Below are 5,000 nucleotides of genomic sequence, written 5' to 3'. Positions count from 1 at the left end.
TTTGATAGAATGATTTTGGGTTTTATCAATGTTTTTATTCTATTGTTTTTTTTTTTTTTGTTGGTCACCTTCGTGATTACTTTAGTTTCATTGACTTTGTTCCACTCCACATTATAGATTTCGTTTGTGAGAAATATTAGAGCATTCATTTTTTTTTTTTTTACCTCTGTTATCTTATTTTCCGTTTTGTTTCTAAGTTGATCTTGAAAGTGCATTTTATTTGCTGAAATCGCTGAGGCACGTTTTTATTTTGAACTTCACTTCTGATTTTCCTGTGCATTCACCAGCAAGTTTAATTCTGTTAATACTGTATAGTAAGTTTTATCATTGGTGATAATTATCTGATAAAAACTATTATTTCCTGTTTTTCAAACCAAACTTCAGGACGAGTTTCATTATACATATATATTATATATATATATATATATATATATATATATATATATATATATATATATATATATATATATATATATATATATATATATATATATATATATATATCAGTATATACATATGTGTGTGTGTATACTGTGCATAAGTAATCAACGTTCAATCACGTGTGGAACGGAAATAAATTTCTGATTCACGTCTTAATCGAACTCAGGTCTTTCCATTAAAAGTCAAGGGCGGTACCAGATGAACCACACAAATCATGAAAGAAATTGGAACCTAAGTACCACTGTACATAAGGCTTTTACCTAGGCAGGATTATTGCCTACTAGATAGTAAGCCTGCCCAGGTAAAAGCATTAATTACAGTGGTACTTTCTCATAGGGACAATTCGAATGAAATGCCATCAATTGGGCCACTGCTGGGTCGAAAAGTTGCGTAAAACTCGATGATATGATAAGCTGTGAACCTGCTCGTGTAAAATCATTAGGTACAGTGGTACTTAGGTTCCAACGTCTTTCATGACCTGTACAGTTCAGTTGGTAGCGCCCTTCCCTCCCTCTCAATTGAAAGACCTGGGTTCGTTACCCCCTGGTTTCAAGAGTGTTTGTGAATTGCTTTCAGAATTTTCTTTTGCGAAGTAAGAAATAATTTTAGTCAGTGACTTTATTTTCAAATATTATATACTGCAACATTTTTGTTTGGTTTGTTAACAGAATAAAGTTATTAGAAATGAAACATGCCCAAGTTTATTGCTGTTGTATCATTATCATTGAATAAATGATTATCCCCACGCACGATAAATTTACGGGAGGGAATAATATCATTTATATTTTTTTCGACTAAAAACAAGGAATAAAGGAACCGTAAATTTTCCAGTTTTTATTTCACTGCTAAGCACTCTCTTTAAGTAACATTTTTATCTGGTGAGCATTTTACAGCGTTATTCAATTACAGTAAGGACAGAGAAGAAATACTATTTTTTTCTATTTTCTTACCAAAATTCTTATTTTTATATCTACTTCTTTAGCTACAAATAAATGGAATTCTTAAGATATCATTAGTAATATTTTACATAAATTTCTTTGTCAAAATTTCGGTTATTAATTACTTGCGCTGCTTTAGGTTCATGGATTGTTACACTGAAATCGCTTGGCAGATATTGTTTATAACGATAATGAGTTACTTGTTTATAATTCTTTAGTTTTCTTCGTAGTGACGGATAAATTTGCTTTTGAGGAATTCCTTTTCTACAGTCACATTAAACAACGTTTTCATTTCTGTTATCGTGAGTTGGGATAATAATTTATTACCTGGTAATGATACAACATCAGTAAACTTGTGCACTTTCCAAGTCTAAGTCTCTCAATAACTTTATTCTGTTAACGAACCAAACAAAAATGTTACAGTATATAATATACGAAAATAGGAGTTACTGACTAAAGATTTTTCCTACTTCGCAAGAGAAAATGCTGAAAGCAATTCACAAACATTCTTGAAACCAGGAGGTAAGTGAAATCCACCAAGGTCAAAAATAAAAGAAAGAATTATTCATCAAATTTAGCTGACACACAACGCATTCAGGATAGAAAAATGAAATAAAAATAAAGGACTGAACATTAAGCGACAATTCTTGCCATTCAACGCTGAACTTCAAGTAGAATTAGCCTTTGGAAGTTTAATTCTTGCAAATACTCCCGTCTCTTGCCAAAGATAGAAAGAATTTGCACAGGAGATAATCGTGTGGATTTATAGCTACCGGTTAGTTTTCGATATAATATCCAAAGTCTTAATGTAATAACCAATAAATGACTTATTGGTATCTCAATTTGTTACTTATTGTGTATATACAATTTGATGATTTTCATGAGGGAATATTTATAAGCATAGGTCGCTACAGATAGATAGACAGATGAATAGATAGATCTATAGACGTACTAATGTAAGTATTAAAATATTTTCATATTTTTGTGATTAATTCCTAAAATATTACAGCAGCACGATTATGCGAACAACTTCCTGCTATGACACTCCTTGCAACTGTCACCAATGTATTGTAAATAAGAAATAGAATTCGCCATTACACATGCATCCTTTATCCAGGTAATTCCTTTCCACCATGATGAAAATTCACGTAAATAAAATTCCTGATGAAACAAAATGCAAATCCAAACCTCTCGAGTAATTTCCCCAATTCCCTAACTCCTGACCGCAAATAAGAATTTCATGAATATGCAGATATTTCACTCCTTCGCAGAATACAATTTTCACTTGAGGGGTGAGTTGACTTGGAAAGAGTGAAGAAAAGCGGAGAAATAAAGATGGGAGAGGAGAGAATGAAGAGCTAGTTAATTGTACCAACTTATTCATCCATTTATTGAGTAACTTTAGTAGATCTTTTTTAATCTAAATTTTCGATTTCTTAAGTTCATACATTTCCCATGCATGACTGATTTTTAAAATTTTTTGTTTATTCAGATTTTTAGGGACCAAAGACTAACAACACCCATTCTTAAGATTATGATCATTTATTTTTAATAAGTAGTTGATATTTAGCACTTGACACACACAAAGAAACATAAAAACTTTTTCATCACTTATTCGTGAACAAAACTTATGGTTGCCTAAATATATAGAAGAGCGTTAAGTAAGAAAACCAGCAAGCATTTGTACAATGAAGGGGAGGAAGGTTTTTTCACTGAGAACCTAAGTATATATAGAGAACGGAGTTAAAAAAAAAAGAGCAGAAAGGGGGCATGAAACTAAAAATTAAAAGATCGATCATACCTAAATTATGTCATGTAACGAATAATGAATAAGTTAATTTTCATAGCTAAATTTAAAAAAAACGACATATTTATATACGGCAGAATGATGGAGCGTCCATCAGAATACAGGTAGATGTGTAAGTCTCCATTAAATGTGTGTCTGAGAGAGAGAGAGAGATGAGAGAGAGATAGCCCTGAGAGAGAGAGAGAGAGAGAGAGAGAGAGAGATGCTTTCATGATAGCCCTGTTTCGCGCAAAGAATTTAGAGAATAAACGGCTATTTCAGAACAGTTAATCCACAATGATGTTTACTTCCTATTCAGGTAAAAAAATTATATATATATATATATATATATATATATATATATATATATATATATATATATATATATATAGATATATATATACATATATATATATTATATTATATATATATAGAGAGAGAGATATATAGATATACATACATATAGATATATAGAGAGATTACTCTTATGATAGCTTGCGTGTAACCACCATGAAGTTTAAATGATGAACGACTATTTCCCAACAGTTCACCCGCAATGACATTTACTTCAGATTTGGGGAGAGAGAGAGAGAGGAGAGGGGGGTAAAATATAACTCAATAGCCCTGCCATTTTGGCATTCGCTGAAGTTAATATTTAATGTATGCGATTCTGTCCCGTTAGATCGTCGGCCACTAATCCTGAAGAGATATGGAAATTTTATCAAGCGGATGACATTCATTCAATTAATCTCTTCCGTTGTAATGGAGTGATGCTCATTTCCATTACATTTCCAATGCATTTCCAAGAGGAGATTATCTCGAGCTGAAATGTCCAAAGTTTTGACGATTGATGGTGCGCATTCCCAGTCGTCCTTTGTCATTTGCTGGGATGAAGCCGCTTTGACTTTGCCTCATTTTCATTTTATTTTGCCGCAAGAGATTTTTCCCTTCAGATACGAGTTTTTGGTTTTATAAGTATTAGTATAGTCAATTAAAAGGTACATTTATCGTTTTCTTTGTTATGAAAGGAGAATGAAGAGCTGGGTTACTCTTTACGAGTTTATTCACTTATTCAGCTTAATGAGAAACTTCATCAGGTCTGTCGTAATTCCAATTTATGGTTCCTTCAGTTGATAAATTACACATCCCTGACTTTTTAGATTCACTCATTTTATTTAGTTACCAAAGAATATGAAGAGGGACTGTTAAGACTGCAATAATTTCTTATAATCAGCTAATATTTGGCACTTCACAAAATAAGGAAAATAAAAACCACAAAAATTTGTACTTCTTGATATATTTGTGGAGTAAACTCACCATTGCTTAAATTAAAAAAAAACATAGAGTAAGAACAAGAAGACAATTAATTACATAATAAAGGGGGAAGAGAAGGTCTTTGGATAAGAGAAGAAAGGGACAGAAGGGTAAAAAAAAAAATAATTAAATAAACATACCTAAATGTGGGATGTAGCGTGTAACAAATAAAAAGAAAATTAATTTAGATACCTATCTACGATAAAACCTCATCTTCCTAAACACACAAATAATGGCAGTTTTCATCAACATGTAGAATGCTTTCTTAAAACAAATAAGAGAGAGAGAGAATAAATTCCCAGATAATAAACGTCTATTTCCAAACAGTTCATCTTCAGCGATGTTTACTTCAGATTTAGGTGTAGAGAGAGAGAGAGAAGTTAAAACTCATGGTAAAATATTGCTCAATAGCTACAGTATACCACGTTGGCGTTCGCCGAAGTTAATCTGTTAAATGTAAGCGATTCTGTCCCATTAAACCGTCGGCCACTAATCCCGAACAGATATGGACGTTTTATCAA

This window comes from Macrobrachium rosenbergii, chromosome 6 (genome assembly GCF_040412425.1).
Source record: "Macrobrachium rosenbergii isolate ZJJX-2024 chromosome 6, ASM4041242v1, whole genome shotgun sequence".
NCBI lineage: Eukaryota > Metazoa > Arthropoda > Malacostraca > Decapoda > Palaemonidae > Macrobrachium > Macrobrachium rosenbergii.
Note: the sequence above shows the minus strand (reverse complement) of the source record.